Source organism: Triplophysa dalaica, chromosome 22 (genome assembly GCF_015846415.1).
Source record: "Triplophysa dalaica isolate WHDGS20190420 chromosome 22, ASM1584641v1, whole genome shotgun sequence".
NCBI classification, from domain to species: domain Eukaryota; kingdom Metazoa; phylum Chordata; class Actinopteri; order Cypriniformes; family Nemacheilidae; genus Triplophysa; species Triplophysa dalaica.
Window position 1 is genome coordinate 1,219,913 of NC_079563.1, and position 21,446 is coordinate 1,241,358.

General features: G+C 39.2%; 1 pseudogene; it reads right to left on the bottom strand.

Annotated features, from left to right (window-relative positions):
- Positions 1–9,964: 9,964 nt before the first annotated feature.
- Positions 9,965–15,104, bottom strand: LOC130412116 (uncharacterized; annotated as a pseudogene).
- Between the last annotated feature and the right edge of the window lie 6,342 nt (positions 15,105–21,446).

The following is a 21,446-nucleotide window of genomic DNA, read 5'->3' on the forward strand; positions in this document are numbered from 1 at the left end:
TTAATCAGCAGCACTTTGGAAGGCCATCCACTCACCGAAATTTACCAAATATCTTCATGGAACACGATCTGTACTTTATATCCTTATGATTTTTGACAAAAAATAAAAATCTATCATTTTTACCCATGCAATGTATTTTTAACTTTACTAAAAATGTTCCCGTGCTTCTTAAAACTGGTTTTGTGATCCAGGGTCACATTTAGTGTTCATGTCAGCACTACTTATGGGAGTATACAAATTCAATTAAATAAATTGACAAGTATACAAAAATAATGTTTGCTAACAAATAAAAACTTGATCTTTGCCAGAGCCGGTTTTCAGAAGTCGTCGACTTAGTGGGAAGACAGTTATTTAAAAAAATGCTGACAATTAGCATATGTCCGACAAACCACTAAATCTGACATCAACTGTACCATAACTTTTGTTTCCTAAGCTTAAATTGTGCTAAAACACCTTGCTTCAGCTACTGCAGAGGTTGGAAAACCTCACAAACATTAGAGAAAATCATGATTCTTTATCGACTGACGATTGGCTCCTTTTATTAGAAATAGGGACTTCCTTCGCTAGAGCAGCCATATTGAGCTTTGTTATCAACTCAACTCAACTCAACTTTATTTATATAGCGCTTTTTACAATTTTCATTGTTACAAAGCAGCTGTACATGAGACACATTTAATACAAGTATGAATTCTAAAGCAGCCCCCCCGGCCAGGCAGATAGTGCAAAACAATATGCAAACGGTGGTGAGGAACCCAAAACTCCCATCGAGAAAAAAAACCTCAGGGGAACCCAGGCCCAACCAGGGGATTCCAGTTCCCCTCTGGCAAAAGCTGCTGCCTCTGCACAAGCTCATCAGTGCTTGCACAACAAGGCTTAATAAAAATATAAAAATTAAAGATTATCATTAACAATCTAATAGCATTTGAAATGTTGTAGAAAAAAAACAAAGTTGTCGCGTCCTTTATCCAGCTCTATCCTCTTAGCACTTGTCAGGTCACCGCTTCCCATTCTCAGCTCTGCCATCAGGTCTGGGCATGAACTGCATCCTGCGGTAACCTTGGAACAAAGAGACAAGACTGGCTGAGAGTAGAGTACTGTTCTGCACTCTTTGATGCAACAAGTACATCATTTGTTGTTGGATGTGTTCCTGGTTCCGGTTGATCTAAATAATGCAGCCTAAATCCTCTGAGGATTAATATTATGGAGGTGTAGTGTATGCAAGATTAAAAAGATGAGTCTTTAGTCTAGATTTAAACTGACAGAGTGTGTCTGCCTCCCGGACCGTGCAGGGAAGAATATTCCAAAGTTTAGGCGCTAGATAAGAAAAGGATCTACCACCTGCACTTGATTTTGAAATTCTAGGTATTACCAACTGACAGGACCCCTTAGAGCGTAATGTACGTGGTGGTCTGTAATACAATAGAAGTTCATTCAAATACTGCGGCGCTAGACCATGTAGGGCTTTATAGGTAATAAGCAAGATCTTAAAGTTAATGCGATGCTTTATAGGTAACCAGTGCAAGGTTGACAGAACCGGGGTTATATGCTCATACTTTTTTGTACGTGTAAGAACTCGAGCTGCCGCGTTTTGAACCAGTTGCAGTTTTTGTAATAGGCCCGCAGGGCAACCACCTAGAAGTGCATTACAGTAATCTAGTCTTGATGTCATGAATGCATGAATTAATTTCTCTGCATCTGACAGTGACAGCATATGACGTAATTTAGATATATTCTTAAGATGGAAAAAGGCAATTTTACAGGTGTTTGCGACATGGCTTTCAAATGAGAGAGTACTGTCAAATACAACGCCAAGATTCTTAGCTGATGACGAGGATTTTATGGAGCATCCGTCAATCGTTAAGCAGTATTCTTGGTTGTTACGCATAGCAGTTTTCGGTCCAGTAAGTAACAATTCTGTTTTGTCCGAGTTTAGTAGTAAAAAATTGTTACTCATCCACATTTTTAAGTCAACTATGCAATCCTTTATTCGATGAAACTGCTGGGTTTCATGAGGCATCGAGGAAATATAAAGTTGAGTATCATCAGCATAACAGTGAAAGCTAATTCCGTGTCGCTTTATTATATCTCCTAGAGGTAGCATGTATAATGCGAAGAGCAGGGGTCCCAAGACTGAGCCCTGTGGTACACCGTACTGGACTTGTGATTTGCGGGACACCTCATTGTTTATTGCTACAAATTGAAAACGGTCGGATAAATAAGACTTAAACCATTTCAATGCTATTCCGTTAATGCCGACGTAATTTTCGAGTCTATGTAGAAGTATGCTGTGGTCAATGGTGTCAAATGCAGCACTGAGGTCTAGCAGCACCAATAACGAAATACAGCCACGGTCAGACGCTAAAAGCAGATCATTTGTAACTCTGATCAAAGCAGTCTCTGTACTGTGACATGCTCGAAATCCAGACTGGAATTCATCATTAATGTCATTCCTTTGGAGGAAGGAGCATAATTGGGTTGAAACTACTTTTTCCAGAACTTTAGATATAAAAGGTAAATTCGATATAGGCCTGTAATTCCCTAGTTCTTTAGGATCGAGTTTGGTTTTTTTTAAAAGAGGCCTTATAACAGCCACCTTAAATGCTTTAGGCACATGTCCTAATGTCAGAGATGAGTTAATAATACTAAGAAGAGGATCTATAATTTCGGGGAGGATTTCTTTCAGTAGTTTTGTAGGTATAGGGTCTAGCATGCATGTTGATGATTTAGATGATTTAATGATTTTAGACAGTTCATCGTGATCTACTGTAGAAAATAATTGCAATTTCTCCTTAGGGGTGCTGTAGTTAGTTTGTTCAGCGGATTTCACTACAGGTTGCATTGTTATAATTTTTTCTCTTATATCTTGGATTTTACTTGTGAAGTAGTTCATAAATTCATCACTGTTATGCTGATAATCAGAATCTGACGTCGATGACGACTTATTTTTTGTTAATTTAGCCACGGTGTTAAATAAGAACCTAGGGTTGTGATGGTTTTCCTCTATTAGTGTTGAAAAGTAGGCGGATCTAGACGTTTTTATTGCATTCCTGTAATTTCGAGTACTATCCTTCCATGCTATACGAAATACCTCTAGATTCGTTTTCTTAAAGTTGCGCTCCATTTTACGGGATGCTTTTTTTAGAGTCTGAGTGTGTTCATTATACCACGGTGTTGGGCTGCTATTTTTAATTTTCTTTAAACGCAGAGGAGCAACTGTGTCTAATATTTCCGAGAAAGTAGAGTTAAAATTTTCAATAGTAGTGTCAAAATCGTCAACGTTATTACTCATGCTGGATATTTTAGACAATTCAGGGAGATTATCGAGAAACGCATCTTTGGTAGTTGAAGTAATCGTTCTACCATATTTGTAACAAGGAGTTTGATTTGCAGCCGTAGGCCATTGAAGCAAACATAATATCAGATAATGATCCGAAATATCTTCACTCTGCTGAACGATTTTAACATCGTCCACATTTATACCATAAGAAAGTATTAAATCTAAAGTATGATTACGAAGGTGAGTGGGTCCTGACACATGTTGACTAACGCCCATGGAGTTAAGAGTGTCTTTGAAAGCCAGTCCCAAGGCATCTGTATCATTGTCTACATGGATATTAAAGTCACCGACGACAAGGACTCTATCTGCGGCCAGTACTAGTTCTGATAAGAACCCACCAAAATCTTTAATAAAATCTGTGTGGTGCCCTGGAGGCCTATATACAATAGCTAGAATAAATTTTAAAAATGTTTTGTCCTTAGTAATAGGTGTCGATACGTGAAGTACCATGACTTCAAAAGAACTGTACTTAAAATTAGACTTCTGAGAGGTAATAAAAGAATTCTTGTAAAGTGCAGCGACACCTCCCCCTCTACCTTTTAGACGAGGCTCGTGTTTATAGTAATAATCATGGGGAACGGATTCATTTAGAGTAATAAAATCATCTGGCTTTAGCCATGTTTCTGTCAAACAAAGCATGTCTATTTTATGATCGGTTATCAAATCGTTAACAAAAAGTGCTTTATTTGAGAGAGATCTAATATTAAGCAATCCGAGTCGTAACAGCTGATTATCTGTATTTTGTTCATGTTTGATTTGTTTAACGTTTATTAAATTACTTTCAAGAGGTTTACGCAATATCTTATGTTTGCTAATCCGGGGGACAGACACAGTCTCTATTTTATGTTGTTTGTAAGAAGGGATTATTACATGTTGTATATTTTGTGTATTCTGTAACGCGAGACGGCAAGCAGACAGTTGGTTAAGCCATTCTGTCTCCTTCCTGACCTGGGCCCTAGGTAGTCAGCCTTTAGCATTATTAAGACTGTGTGCCAAATTTCTAGAGAGGAGGAAAACCCCATCCCAGGAGGGATGGAGACCATCTCGTTTCAACAGGTCAGGTCTGCCCTCAAAACTCTTCCAGTTATTTATAAAATCTATATTATTCTGCAGGCACCACTCAGACAACCAGCCATTTAGTGATGATAATCTGCTATAAATCTCATCACCACGGTAAGCAGTAAGGGGGCCAGAGAATATTACAGTGTCTGACATCGTTTTTGCGAGCTCACACACCTCTTTAATATTATCTTTAGTGATCTCCGATTGACGGAGTCTAACATCATTTGTGCCGACATGAATAACAATCTTACTGTATTTACGATTAGCCTTAGCCAGCACATTTAAATTTGACTTGATGTCAGGCGCTCTGGCTCCCGGTAAACATTTGACTATGGTGGCTGGTGTCTCTATGTTATAGTTCCGGACAATAGAATCACCGATCACTAGGGCACTTTCAGCAGGTTTCTCAGTCGGTGCGTCACTGAGCGGGGCAAACCTGTTCGAGACTTTAATCGGAACGGTTGAGTGATGTTTTGTCCTGCGACTATGCCGTCTCACCGTCACAAAGTTTCCCAGCTGCAGGGGATTTTCAACCGGAACCGAGCTGTGTGCGCTAACATTGCTCGCATCCGAAGTGTTTTCTACGGTTCTTAAACTCTTACTATCCTCAAATAAAGATTGGATGCGAGACTCTAATTCTAAAATCTTCTCCGTCAGCCTAACTACTTCCCTGCATTTATCACATGTAAAACCCTCGCCGCTGACAGAGAAGGCTAAACTAAACATATGACATGAGGTGCAAGTAACAACAATAGGAATAGAAGCCATAACTCACCGGGTATGAAGTGCAATCCTAACTTACCAAGGTTGCTTGATGAGTCTTAGTATATACACTTAAAAAGAGAAACAGTTAGCACACAAGACAAATAGGGGGAGATGATATTCCACAATGTAAACAGAAGGCAAGCTAACACGCTAATATGCTAGCGGCGTTACGTTTCAATGAATATAGGTTTAAAATATAAAGTTATAAATAATTCGGCAACGACAGTGATATGTAACGACAGTGATATGTAACGATAGTAAAATACACTAATAATAAGACCAAGAACAAATGTGAGGTGAAGCAAGTGTCAGAGGATACAAACTAGCCGCCGGCAGCGATGCAATCAGGAACCGGAAACCAGCGTATCCGGTTACTGTAAATTACTGTAAATTATCCCTCCCCATTTACAGTAATATCACTGGTGCATCTTGTATATCTATCTATTATCTTTGCTTCTGCACACATTGACCCTCTTTTTCCCATTAGGAAAGTACTACTCATATTGGTCATTAATTTTATTCATACTGTATTGACTGTTTTCTAAACATTTCAAAAATTCAGTTTAACTTCTTAAAACAAAGTTGACCTATAAATTGACAAATATTTATTCACCCTTGTGTCATTTCACTTTCATCTGCAGAACACAAAGAAGATATGTTGAAGGATGTTGGTTACCAAATACCATTGGCCACCATTGACCTCCATTGTGACACAAAACCACTCAGACATTTGCAAATATGTCAAAAATGCCCAAACTATAAAACATTTGTTTTGACCATAATACACACAGCTGAATCTGGATGTCGCGTACCATATGATCTGCAGAAACTATTAATTATTTGAGCCTACTGGATGCCTTTTCTCCTGGACAATTTAACTACTTGACATAAAAACAGACAGTTATTGGTTAGTATGTTTTGAGTTATTTTTTGAAAGTTGTTATGGATGCTGCAGCTCGATGGAGACCTGCTATACAAGAGCAACCAACCATCTCGATCTCGTCTCTTGCTCTTTATTACTCGCAGGAATAATTTGTAGGTGTCAATCAGCACTTCACGTGAATATCTAACTTGACCTACTAAAAAAAATACTAGTGCAGAAGATGCATGTTCGCGCCAATCGCGTTTGGTGTGAACACAGCATTCCAGAGGAACCAGGTGTCCTTAGACAATAAAAGGTTGCCCGGAATTGCATTTCCTGATATTAATTTTGTACCAGATTTCAATGCCGGGGGAAATACACAAAGCAAAGCCCTAAAGTTGGCATGAAACGGAAGAAGCATTTGTATTTTTTCTGTATTGTGACGTATACCGAAGTAAACAACTTCTGAAATAAATAAAAATGTTGGGCGGGACTTGATTTCATCCTTCGAGAACTGGTTGGATCATTTAAAGTTGAAAGATTTGAGTCAAGTTTGCAATACGTCTTTTATTGGAGCCCTACCCTCGTGACCGGAAGTGAAGAGGGAGGTTAAAGATTACAAGAGTAAATGAATAAAAAATAATGATATCCACAAATAAATAATTTAAAATAAATACTGCAACACTGTGTAAGACAATTACAATGATCATTTTATTTCATGCCGACTTCAAGTAGACATTTTCTACTCAAGAAAAAAAAATCCTTGTTTAACAAATTGAATTTTACAAGATTTTACATTGCTCTTCTAAATGTTTATGGCAGGGATATCCAACTGTGCTCCTGGTGCAATATTATCCGAATGCAAAATCAGAGGCTGCACTCTCAGCGCCACCTACCGAATCGAGTTAGGACAGAACTGTAACGCCAAGGACTCTAAGTGCAACTAAGACAGTATATCCACCCAATTCTAATTACTTAGTTTTTATAAGGTTTATTGCAACCAAATACTTTATTTCATTCAATTAAACCTTACCACTAACAGCTGAATGTTGAGTAATTATTAGACTAACAAGCAAAATATAAAAATACAAATAAACAAGAAATCATGATTTAGCCTTTTCAGTCACTAGATCAACCACATTTCAAATACAGAGTGAAGACACAATGATGACCCTGGGCGCAGATTTAAGATTGTGTTTATTTAAAATCACAATTGAACTCCACTCACTCGCTCGCACAAACACGCACACGCGCACACACGCACACACACACAAAAGCAAAATATAAGGAAGCAGACTTAAATCAGCCCAAAGCCTTGTACGAGAACAATTTATTTATTAATCTTTTGTCATACTACTGCCTGTACTGAACTGTGTCCTTAAAGGTGACATCATATGAAAACCCAACTTTTTCTGTGTTTAAGTGCTATAATCGGGTCCCTGGTGAGACACGGTGGATTTATTTTATTTTGATTGGAAATGCCTCAGAAACGATATCTAAAAACTTTCTTGTTTCCCACTTCAAGCCGGAGTGCTTTTTCAACCTGGGACAGCACAAGCAGCTTCAATTAGCTTCAAAGTTGTTCCTCAAAAGTGATCGAGACCGACTGAACGAGACAAAACTGCCGATGTAAGTTATATTTATCAACAGTCTGAATTGCCTTACATGTAAGGTATATATAGGATTACGCTAGTTGCCTTAAATGTAAGGTATATATAGGATTACGTTAGCATATAATAGCGAAGGGAGCTAAATCAGTCACGGGCTAAATAGAACATTCAAAGACCATGTTAAACGTACTGTATATAAGTGCAGATGGACACTTGGAGTTTAGCTGTATGAATGTTAATACATTATGTGCGTTAATATGTTTAGCTGCGGCAAACTGTTTGTTTTGCTAATGAACAGGAGCGAACACTGCAGGTTAGTTTCGTTTTAAACGTCTCAAATCATTCGTTCTTAGGCAGAAAAATCCTTCACAGTTTACTAATAATGCTTGCTAGTTATGCTTTCACGTTGTGTGTGTAACGTTTTAACTTGTCAACGACAAGCGCTTAAATCCACGATAATTCGCTTAGAACTGTAGGTGCGCAATCCGTGGATTTTTGGCAAACATACACGCAAAAAGTACGCGCTTTTTGCTGTGACGGATTTTTTAGTCTCCTGACGAATGATTTGAGACGTTTAAAACGAAATTAACCACAGAGGGGTTCAGGACACATAATTTAGCTAAACCATCGGAAGACGGAAGGGGGGTGGGGTGGGTGCGGTGCGCTGTAACTCATTATAATTTAAAGAGACATGCACCAAAACGGGTTGCTGTGAGCAAAGCTGTTTTTGATGAGGCAGGAAGGGTTTTGTTTACATAGCCATTGAGTGTTTTTAAGGGAAATATGTTCCAGACATTTCAGTAAGACCCTAATAAATCGAAATTTATTTAAAGTGCTCATCTTAGGAAACCTTTAAATGGACTACACAGTACATTACAAAATCTAGCACGTGGGATTTTAACAGTCAATTATTATGATGTCAAATGTAACAATCAATATAATAGAAACAGTGTCAAAATGATGAGAAACGCATCGTGGGATTAACAAATTGCCTGTGAGTAGGGCTGCAACAAACGATTATTTTGATAGTCGATGAATCTAACGATATTTAGACCGATTAATCGACTACTCGTCTATTATTTCAATGACTAATCAGTACGTTTTTAATGATTATTCATTATTCAATGAATAAAATCAATTCAGCTTTTGAAATTAGTTTTAATGAACTTGAACCGACTGGTTACTCTCTATAAGTTTGCTGAGTCGAATCACAACCTCGAATCACACAAATACTCTCTACAAACTTTTAAATACAAATACAAATAAAGAAAGAAATCAGGTACATTACAGAACATTTTTTTTAATTTAACAAATCTCTTGACAGAAGCATTAAGCAGCATTTCTATGACAACAGTTCAGTTTAACTTTTTCTGTAAAGAATATGTGGACAAACAATATGTCCAATGAAAGAACAGTCTCTGCTTTTAAACAAAGGAAACCGTATTCTTCTTTCTACATTTGTTCTTTTTTTATCACTCTGTAGATGTGGGTAGGTTTCTTCAAAAAAGATGAGATAACTAACGTTTTTTATCAAATATTCCGTCCAGATTACACTCAGAACAATCATTTAAAACCAATAAGAAATAGACGTTCTTGGATTCTGTACTTTTCCCCAAAGGTGTGTAACAGCGCCACCTGCTTTATAACAGTACAAACACTGATTGCCGTAATAGCTCGTCTTTGGTGGGAAACCGTTTTTTTTTAAATGACAAGATAATTCGTTAATGGCGGTGAAAGATTTAATGAAAAAGAGAAAGTTAAAGGAGAATTTTTAAAAATAAAGGCAAGATACAAGACTCCTATCACTTAACGTCCCTCTCTCATAATTATTTTCCTCTCATGTAATACCTAATAGTGTTATAATAATTAAAACAGGCTTGACTTCTAAGCTCGATCAAAGCTTTATACTTTGCAAAACAAATAATAACATTACTGTAATATATGATTATTGTTGTTATTATCATTACTATTATAATTGCATTCTCTCATAAAAAGATTTACTGCTAAGTTAGTTAGTTAGCTCTAGATGGAGAATAGTCACCTTTCTCCTGCTCCGGGATGTTTCCTTTTTAAATGCTGCAGCATGCAGGTTGTGCTGCCGTGAAAGGCAAGTTCCGCCTTGCATGCATTGCACACAACCGCATTTTTTTTTTGTAAATTTGGTAAAGCTTTCCCACACTTTACTTGTTCGCAATCGTTTGTACTCCACCATAATTCTCGCTGTGTGTCCATCTACTGCGATATCATTTGGGAAGGCTTCATTACACTCTAGCGCTACGGTGCCGTAGCGGTCAAATTGTGATAATGCAGGCCCATAAATTAAGTCACGTAATCAAACGACTACTTGACAACAAGAATATTTGTCGACAATTTTTTATTGTCGTTTCAGCCCTACATGTGAGCACGAGACAAATAAAACATTAAGATTCATTTAAATGACTTAAAATGGAAAAACAATGAGTAACAAGGTTTCTCAACGAAGAGTGCACTACAGTTTGTGATCTGTTTTTTAAACCTGGTTAGCGATCGCTTTCCACAGAACATTACCAAATGTATACTAAACATAAACACAAGTAATAACCGCACTGGTTTAGTAGTCTGAATATTCTTTACCTCTTCAGTAAGTCGAAATACATTTACATTACATTTACATTTAGTCATTTAGCAGACGCTTTTATCCAAAGCGACTTACAAGTGGGGTAGATAATGGAAGCAATTAGGACAGCATAAGTACAACAAAAGCATACGTGCAATCAAAAAGAAGACTAGTCTCATATAGCCTAACACAGTATACGGAACCATTCATTCATACATTTTTTTTTTTTTTTTTTTTTAGAGTAGAGAAGAAAAGAGTAGAGAAGAAAAGAGTCAGAACAGATCAGTCAGATGTTGGCGGAAGAGATGTGTTTTCAGGCGTTTCTTAAAGATGGCTACAGAATCTGCAGATCTTGTAGCAGTGGGCAGATCATTCCACATAGGTGGAACAGATCCGGAGAAGGTGCGCGAGAGAGATTTTTTACCTTTATGGGATGGCACCACAAGACGTTGTGCGTTTGCAGAGCGTAGGGATCAGGCGGGTACATATGTCCGCATTAGCGATTTAAGATAAGGTGGTGCAGAACCAGTAGTGGTCTTGTAGGCCAGGAGCAGAGTCTTGAATTTGATGCGAGCGACTACGGGAAGCCAATGTAGCTTAATGAGTAGAGGAGTGACGTGTGCTCTCTTTGGTTCATTAAAGATAACTATTGCATTCTGGATCATCTGTAGAGGTTTGGTTGTGCAAGCTGGAAGTCCTCCCAGTAGTGCATTGCAGTAGTCCAGTCTGGCCAGGACAAGAGCCTGGACAAGGATTTGTGTAGCATGCTCCGATAGGAAGGGTCTAATTTTCCTGATATTGTAGAGGATGAATCTACAGGACCGGGCGGTGCTGGCAACTTGATCCGTGAAGTTGAGCTGATCATCGATCACCACTCCCAGGTTTCTTGCTTTTCTGGAAGGTGTGATGGTTGATGAGCCCAGTTGAATGGAAAGGTTGTGATGAGTCTTCGTGTCAGCCGGGATTACAAGCAGTTCTGTTTTTGGAAGGTTCAGCTGCAGGTGATGGGCCTTCATCCAGAGCGAGATGTCGGCTAGGCAAGCTGAGATGCGTGCAGAGACAGTCGGATCGTCAGGGCGAAAAGACATGTAGAGTTGAGTATCATCCGCATAGCAGTGATAGGAAAAGCCATGTTTCCTAATGACAGAGCCAAGGGATGTCATGTATACAGAGAATAGCAACGGACCAAGCACTGAGCCCTGAGGCACACCTAGGGTGACCACCCGTCCCGCGTAGAGCGTGCGCGCACAGCGTTTGAAGCCCAATTCATGCGTCCCGCAAATTGAGACCGTGTCACGCATAATCAAAGCTTGCTCAAAAAATAGGTGGTCGCTCTATATCCTCGAGCCCCAGGCAGCCAAACGAACATTACTTGACAGTTCAGCACGCTACTGTTGCCACTCCCACCCCTCAGTTTAACTACTGACGAAGTTGTTCCGTTGTTGTCATGACAGCGCGCGCACATGCACACACTCGGAAGGAACTTTTAGATGCGTGCTCCAATTTGAAAAATGGAGTCTGAGTCAGGGACGATTCTAGGTTTTCAATATTAGAGGGGCTCAGCCTCCAATGAGGATATATATATAGAGAGAGAGAAAGCCACACTCTAATCACCATATATTGTATACGTTACTAAAATAAATAATTAAGAAAGAATATGCAGAAAAGCATAAATACAAGTTATTGTTATTCAAATGAATATCACATTAATCGGTCAATCTGCAACATTTATATTTCAAAGTGACAACAACAGCCACAAATCCATAAAATAAATGTTACAATCAACTGCTGAATCATTATTTAGTAAAAATAACTTAATATGTTTCTCTGCCATTCATTCTGTTTAGCACTAGCGCTGTCACTCTCTGCATGACTGCGTGTTCATCTATTACCTCCACAATATGTTTTCAATTAATGATAAAAATACTGAAGCGTCTGAAAAACGACATAGAGCTTCTGCACACTTTTATTTCCTCAGAACTCAGAACAATGAATAACACTGTCGCACCAGGCTGATCTACAGTAACTCTGCCCGTCCTCTTTCCAGAGCTGTCAAAACTACCGTCACCTCTCTATAACTATAGCACATCATCATTAATGACACTTTCTGTGCGATACAATATCATCTTGATCGTCGAGGTATGCCGTCATTTGTGTTTAGTGCTTTCATTTTGCTTGAGGTAAAGTTAACAAATAGTTAACGAGGGGTGAACGCACATAAAACTTTTAAACAGTGAATGGGAAAGGGTCTTGTATCGCTTCCACATCATATTAAGATGCATTTATCACAAAGAGTGGCAAAAATGCAGATGTCATGTTAATGAACACACCTTGTAAAGTTACTCTGCTAATGACGTTAACTCCAATGTGCTGACGTGTGTGAACTGAAGAATGCGCTAAATAACGCAGCCTAACGCCGTTTTCATAATAAGAGTTTTAAAGGGGGCTATAAAGCGATCTTGAATTCTTGGACAGATTACATTACACACAATATTTTAGGGGGGCTGAGCTAGAACTTTAGGGGGGCTTTATCTCCCCTAAAAAGGGCCTAGCAACGCTACTGGTCTGAGCCATTAATTAAAAAGAGAAGATGTGGGTGCAAGAAAGACTGGGAAAATTAAATAGCTAAAGTAAATCGTAAGTGGAAGTGCATGTGTCAATTCATTGAATGTTCAAAATATTGTGAATCTTTATTTTAAATATATATACATTGGCTGGCCTATTCATGAGCATACATCAGCAATTACACATGTTTAGGGGAATAGGGCATTATTAATATACCATGTAAGGTGGTATGTGCTAGAAATGGGTAAACCACTAGTGAGTCTGTCCGGGGGGTGGGGGCACCGCCGCGCCAGGCAGTGTCCCACATTGTCCCTCAGAAACATACCCCTTGTCCCCCCTTCGGCTAATTAGCAGGTGGTCACCCTAGGCACACCTGTGTCGAGATGATGGGACTCCGACACCTCACCTCTCCAAGATACTCTAAAGGAACTACCCGAGAGGTAAGACCTGAACCATTGTAGCACCATTCCAGAGACCCCCATTGCCTTGAGGGTGGACAGGAGGATGTGATGGTTAACGGTGTCAAAGGCGGCAGATAGATCTAGTAGGATAAGAACAGATGAGTTAGAGGAGGCTCTTTCCAGTCTCAGGGCTTCAATAACAGAGAGCAGCGCAGTCTCAGTGGAATGACCGCTCTTGAACCCAGACTGGTTGCTGTCCAGGAGGTTGTTCTGGGTGAGGAAAGATGAGAGCTGGTTACAAACAACACGTTCTAGAGTTTTAGCAGCAAAGGGGAGTAGGGATACTGGTCTATAGTTTTCTAACAGTGCAGGATTAAGAGTAGGCTTCTTTAGTAGTAGGGTAATACGGGCCTCTTTAAAGAGTGTGGGAATTGTGCCAGTGGTGAGAGACGAGTTGATAATGTGAGTCAGAGAGGGAACAACCGATGGAGAGATGGCCTGGAGGAGATGGGTGGGGATGGGATCTAGAGGGCAGGTAGTCGGGTGTTTGGAAGAAATTACCTTGGAAACTGCCTCTTCAGATAGGAGAGAGAACGAGGGGAACAAGCATGTGTCTGGGGATTGACTGTGGTTATCCCTGCAGAGGATAAGCGGGAGGGAGAGAGTGATCTTAGGTTGCGTCGGAATGTGACCAGTGGGGAGGCATGTGTAGTGTCTGGAGAAGTTAAGTCGAGATCAAGAGTGATGAGGAAATGATCCGACGTGTGCAGTGGGGTTACCTGGGAGTGATGGGTGAAGCAATAGCGTGTGTAGATGAGATCAAGTTGATTACCAGATTTATGGGTTGCTGAAGTGGGGACTCGCTTGAGGTCAAACGATGCAGTCAGGTTGTTGAAGTCAGCAGCCTGTGGTTTTTCCAGGTGGATGTTGAAGTCACCAAGTACCACCAGAGGAGTACCATCCTCGGGGAATGATGACAGAAGTGTGTCCAATTCCTCCAAGAAGAGTCCAAGGTGCCCTGGGGGACGATATATAACTACAACATGCGTTTTAACAGGGTAGATGACAGTGACAGCATGAAACTCAAAGGTGGTGTTGTTGCATGAGGGTGCAAGCTGTTTGAAAATCCAATCATTAGGAATAAGTAGACCAGTTCCTCCGCCCCTCCCTGATATGCGTGGGCTGTGGGAGAAAGTGCAATTATTGGAGAGTGCAGCCGGTGTGGCAGTGTCCTCGGGTTTGATCCAGGTTTCAGTAAGTGCTAAAAGAGAAAGACCCGAATGTTTGGCAATAGCTGTGATGAAATCTGCCTTGTTTACAGCGGATTGGCAGTTCCCTAAACCAAAAGGAAAGGTAATAGAGGTAGTGCTGGATGCTGAAAGAGTACGCAGCTTGCTAGCATTAGCCATGCGTGGCCTTCTGCGAGTAACCGTTTGTGTACGAGATGTAATGACAGTGTGGATTTGGAAACACATAGTAAAAAAAAGGAAGGAATGTACAAGACAAATAAAGATAATAGATAAGTGCAATAGTCGAAGTGCAAACAGTAATACTCAAGTGCCTTGTCGGTGTCGTTGCTCGGTGGAGTCGCACAGGTAGAGTCGATGGTCTTTACTCTCTTTGGTCTTCACGCGATGAGGGCTGCACGCGGTGGATAGTCTTACTTATATACCCGTTTTAGTCTAGCACTTGAATTCAGCAGGACACGCCTTCCAAAATCTCCCAATAACACGCCAATTAAACGCGACTGTTAACACGTGACTCAGCGTGACTCACCGGGCGCACACAATGGAAACGAAACTGCGCTAGATTTGATAAGACACTCACAATTATCAATTAAACTTACGAGACTTTCAGATGATTCTCAAACTGCAACAAACTGCTTCTCCCACGAACTGGGCTTAAACAACAGTTTAAATACTTTAGCTGGCGTTGGACGCGCCTTCCAAAACCTCCCAATAACACGCCAATTAAACGCGACTGTTAACACGTGACTCAGCGTGACTCACCGGACGCACACAATGGAAACGAAACTGCGCTAGTTACAAATATATTCCCTGGAGGGAACAGAAAAACTATGTTCAGACATAAAACGTTCATAAGATAACATATTACCAGCATTATAAAAGAGATCGAGGATATGGATGATGCCTCTTTCTGTCACAACATAGATTGAAGGACAGAAATGAAGGCAGGTGAAGAGTTAAACAAAATACTTTATTCAAAAAAACAAACTCCCTCGATGGAGTAGAAGCACGATAAATAATAAGACTTAAAACTGAAATACTTCCCGCAAGGGGAACAAAACAAACCAGGCAAAACGATAATCCAAATGATAAATCCAAAAACACAAAGGGAACAATAAACAGGAACAAAGTAATCCAACAAACAAAGAGGTTTGTGAAACAAACAATGAACCGACACAGGACTAGGAATACACAGGGCTATGAAGGGGAACACTAAGGCTTTTTCATAATGACACAGGGAGAGCAACGGACAGGTGACAAGACTTAACATTAAGGGAGTCTGGCGGGAAGATTAATGGACAGGTGAGGGAGATGAAACAGTAATAGGACGCTAACAGAGAAACAAGGGAGCGGAGCTAAATGAAAGACAGGAGGTCACGCGGCGAAATGTCAATACAAACCTTCACATGTCTCCAAACAAGACGAAACACACACTCACAAGAGATGGTAAAGTCACGGCCCTGTCCCCAAGGCACAAAAACCCAAGACAGGAAGGACAGTACCCTGACACTTTCAAACCATGTTGTCAAGAACAAGGACTTATTTCTTATAAGAATATTGCTGTTATTCCAGAGGAGAGCCTTGTGGCGAGAGAAATTATGGACAAAAGCCAGCTTCCATGCTAGGAGAGTTTGATGATGAAATTTTGACATTTTGATAGTTTGATTGGTAAACTATTAGGTAAAAAATGACATTTCAAAAGAAAGGGAAGACCTCCAAATTTATGAAAGATAAAGTTTGGGATGAAAAACCAGATAGAGTCAGGGTTTCTGAGACACTTTCTCAACCAGTTAACCTTAAAGGTATTTACAGTATCGATAAAATCTAGGACTTCAAGACCTCCTTCCGCCTTAGTGTTGGAGAGTACACATTTCTTAAGCTTTTGCGATTCATTTTTCCAGATGAAGTCAAACATTTTTTTATTGACTTGTGTGGTGGTTGGTTCACTTACATATAGGGACAATGCTGGATGTACAAAGCGAGACAAGCCTTCTTATTTAGAAAGAAGAACTCTTCCTAGGATAGACAAGTCTCTTTGAACCAAAGTGTTAAAAATAGATTTGGTCTGTTTTAGTCGGTTTGAGAATTGAAAATGTTGGCTAGCTGTAAGATCTTTAGTTATGAATATTCCTTAATATTTGACAGAAGTCTTTACAGGGATATTTTCAATTTTAGAATCATTGGAACTATGCAAAGCCAAAATTTCACATTAGGACATATTAAGTCTTAGACCTGAGGCTTTAGAAAATTGGCTAATTAGAGTAAAAGCCTTAGATAGTTTATTCTTGTCTTTTAAAAAAAGTATTTTATATAAGTAAAATTTCAAATGCTATTAGATTATTAATGATCATCTTTATTCTGTAATGTACCTTATTAGTAATTTTTATTTATTTAGCCTTGTCATGCAAGCACTCTCGAGTTTGTGCAGAGGCTGAAGCTTTTGCCAGAGGGTAACTATTGCATATAGACATTTGTAGTCTGATTAATATTTGACCCGTGTTTCTCTCTCCTATATACATTTACATTTAGGCATTTGGCAGACGCTTTTATCCAAAGCGACTTACAGTGCACTTATTACAGGGACAATCCCCCTGGAGCAACGTGGAGTAAATTGTCTTGCTCAAGGACACACTGGTGGTGGCTGCTGGGATCGAACCAGCAACCTTTTGATTACCAGTTCAGTGGTTTAACCCACTAGACCACCATCTCCACATATCTATATCTTAAAGAGTAAGTAGCATATGATTTTTAAGGTCTTACTTTGGTTTAGGGATTGTCCAACAACAAGTTTATGTACATAGAAGGTGTAAAAACACTATTATGTCTTAATAATAGGTAATTATTCTTACCTTAATTCTTGACCGACTATCAAATGATTCATTCCGTAATTCAACCATCTAATCCGCTCCTATCTGTTAGCCTAGTGTCATGTGATTGGTCAGATGGTGTAGTCTGCTGTGATTGGTCAAACGTGTTTGTAACAGGCAAGGCGGGATGAGAGCTAGTGATGATAATGAGTGTCAGCTGCGCGTTGCACGGGTATCGCATCCGGCAGTCGACCGTGCGGGAGCTGCCGGTATTTTACTTTTGTTTTGTGGTTTGTACATTTTTTATTAAAAGTTGTTGAACGTTTGCCAGTTCCCGCCTCCTTCTTCCATTCGTTGAATTTGTTACACATTCATCATGTGTCGCAAATTGAACGCCTACCATCATTGCTGTGGGACTATGTCTAGTGACGTAGATAGGCGGCGGTTAGAGACACGTCTCGTTTGCGTGATTCAGATTCGATTCCCTTTATTCCCCTTAGGATTTAGAATTTAGCAGACTGCATACTTTCAAACACGGTGTGACGAGCAGGCCAGTGCCAAATCAGCGTCGCCAAGGAAACGGCGCAATCAAGCCGCCACACCTACGGATCGTCGTGGGTGTGTGCTCAATAAATCACCCTCTGGGGCTTAAGTTTGGAAATACTGTGTCTGTCTCGTGTTCAGCCTGTCACAACAGCAACATAATGCACTGCATGAAATGTAATTTTCATGATCTTATGCTACTTACTCTTTAAATGTGTGCTTTCACTGTGAGTGCGTGCGTGTCTGTCTGTGTATGCGAGGGCGCGTGTGCTTGTCTGTGTTTCCGTCCGTGTGTGTCTATGTCGATGTGTGTAAACATGTGTGCATATTGTGTGTGTGGAGCGTTTGTATGTGGGTATGTCTGTCTTCTGTGTTTTCACCTTTTTCTTGTTTTTACAGGTATATGACTTTAATTGTTTTGCTTATAATCAATATGTCACTTGTACAGCTGCTTTGTAACGATGGAAATTGTAAAAAGCGCTATATAAATAAAGTTAAGATATTTATAAAACATGATGACAATATCAATAAAGTTATTTCCAAAACCGAATACTTTAAGGGACTGAAAAAGAAAGTTGTGTTCAATTGTATCAAAGGCTCTATAAAAGTCTAAGAATAAGATAAGTGCCTCTGTGTTAACTTTATTTGCATAGTCCAATAAATCGAAAATAAGTCTAATGTTACTGCTAATATGTTGATTTTTCATAAAACCTGTTTGAGTTTCTGCAATAATCGTGTCTAACCCTACTTTTAATCTGTTGGCATATACTAAGGCTCATATTTTATAATCAATTGTTAGGAGAGTAATAGGGCACCAATTCTCTATTATTAAGGGGTCTTTATCCGGCTTAAGGATAAGTGATATAATACTCTGCTTCATTGTAGCCGTCATCTCTCCCCGACTGATACATTCTTTGTACATACATAATAGTTTGTTTTAATACATTCCTAAAAATGAGTATAGAATGCGACAGAAAGGCCGTCAATACCTGGTGATTTATCTTTTTTCATTGAGAATAATGCATTTTTAAATTCAATAGTTGATAGGTTAGCGTCACAAATAGATTTGAAATCTTCAGTAATTAAAGGAATATTAGTTTGAATTTTCCCTACAAAATTTGCACAATCCTTTGCATTAAAGTTAGAGATAATACAATCTTACAAAAAGTAATTTGTGTTCCCTTCTCCTTCCTCTAGCCATTTAGCCCTTGACATAAATGCACCTTTTGCCAAGTCTAGATAAAATTGCTCCAGTTGTAACTGGATGTTCTTTACGTCAAGCTCTGCTTCTAAAGAGATGTGTTCTTTATTTAGTAAAAGGTTAAGACTGTACATTTTTACTTCTTTTGATAGCAATATACCTGACTTTATATTTGAAGAACTCCCATTTATTTTGATAATTATCATTAAGGCCATCATTAAGAATGTCTTGTACAAGCTGTGTAACTACATTATTGAAAGACACATCTTTTAGAAGAGAATGATTGAATCTCCAATAACCTTGCATACAAGAGATTTCCTGCTTAGAAGCTAGCTTCAGGATGATTTTATTATGATCGGATAAAGGAGCATATAGATGATTAACATATTTAACATATTGAAGGGAAGAAGATGAAATTAATAATATGTAAATTCTAGATTTAGTGGATAATTCTCTATTACACCAAGTGAATTCTTCAGCAGAGGGATTAAAAAACGGCATGCATCAGTCAAGTAGAGGCTGGAACAAAGACGTGAGATGAGATTATTATTCTGAGAAATTGGATTTAACCTGGGAGGGTATCTATCAATCACATCATCTGGACATTCATTAAAATCACCACACAGAATTATATGGGAAGCAATATATCTATTTAGCAATTCTGTCAGTTTTTCAATTATTACATTAAATAAAGTTTTGTTGGAGGCATGAGAATTAAACCAATATATATTGCAAACGATGAAGATAGCTTTATCTTGTTTAATTATAAGTGCGATCCATCTACCATTATCAGAGGGCACTGTTTCAAGTACATCCCCTTTAAACTTGTGTAGAAAAATAAGCACCCCAGCTGATTGATTAGTGCCATGACTAAAGTAGCCTACATTACCCCATTGTATTTTCCAAAACTTTGTATCTGGCTCGCAAGAATTTGTTTCTTGAAGTAAAATTAAGTCAACTTCAGATCTTCTGCAAAGCAAAAAATTTGTTTTCCTCTTAGTGATGTCCTTAATACCCCTGACATTTAGCGACATGACATTAGGATTGTAACACTTCAAATCCATAAAAAATTAAATAAAAAATAATAAAAAATAATATCTTCAATTTAAGAAACCTTGGAATGCGCTGAAGAGACTCCACCAAAACTGAGGTGGTGATTAACAACCGTTTTAACAGGTAAATGCCGAAAAGTAAAGTAAATCTGTAGCAATAATTATCATGAACTTGAGACTAAAGTAAATCGAGTTTCAATATGGGCAGAATCTATAAGTATACCGTTGAAAGAAAAAGTCGGTGAACCCTTTGGGTTTACTTGGATTTCTTCATAAATTGGTCATAAAATGTGTTCTGATCTTCATCTAATTCACAACAATAGAGAAACACAGTCTGCTTAAACTAATACCGCACAAACATTATACGTTTTCATGTTTTTATTGAACACAACATGTAAACATTCATAGTGCAGGGTGGAAAAAGTATGTGAAACCCTAGGCTAATGACTTCTCCAAGAGCTAATTGGAGCCAGGAGTCAGCCAACCTGGGGTCCAATCAATGTGATGAGATTGGATGTGTTGATTAAAGCTGGCCTGTGCAATAAAAAACACGCACCAGTTTTGAGTTTGCTGTTCTGAAGAAGCGTTGTCTGATGTGAACCATGCCTCATGTGAACCATGCCTCGCACAAAAGAGCTCTCAGAAGACATACGATCAAGAATTGTTGACTTACTTAAAGCTGGAAAGTGCTACAAAAGTATATCTAAAAGCCTTGATGTCCATGTGTCCACGGTAAGACAGATTGTCTACAAATGGAGAAAGTTCTGCACTGTTGCTACACTCCCTAGGCGTGGTCGTCCTGTAAAGATGACTGCAAGAGCACAGCGCAGAATGCTCAATGAGGTGAAGAAGAATCCTAGAGTGTCAGCTAAACACTTACAGAAATCTCTGGCACATGCTAACATTTTTGTTGACAAATCTACAATAAGGAAAACATTAAACAAGAATGGACTTCATGGGAGGACACCACGGAGGAAGCCACTGCTGTCCAAAAAAAAAACATTGCAGCACGTTTGAAGTTTGCAAAAGAGCACCTGGATGTTCCACAGCACTACTGGCAAAACATTCTGTGGACAGATGAAACCAAAATTGAGTTGTTTGGAAAGAACACACAACGCTATGTGTGGAGAACAAAAGGCACAGCACACCAACATCAAAACCTCATCCCAACTGTGAAATATGGTGGAGGGGGCATCATGGTTTGGGGCTGCTTTGCTGCCTCAGGCCCTGGACGGATTACTGTCATCGATGGAAAAATTAATTCCAAAGTTTATCAAGACATTTTGCAGGAAAACTTAAGACCATCTGTCTGCCAACTGAAGCTTAACAGAGGATGGACGATGCAACAGGACAACGACCCAAAGCATAGAAGTAAATCAACAACAGAATGGCTTCAAC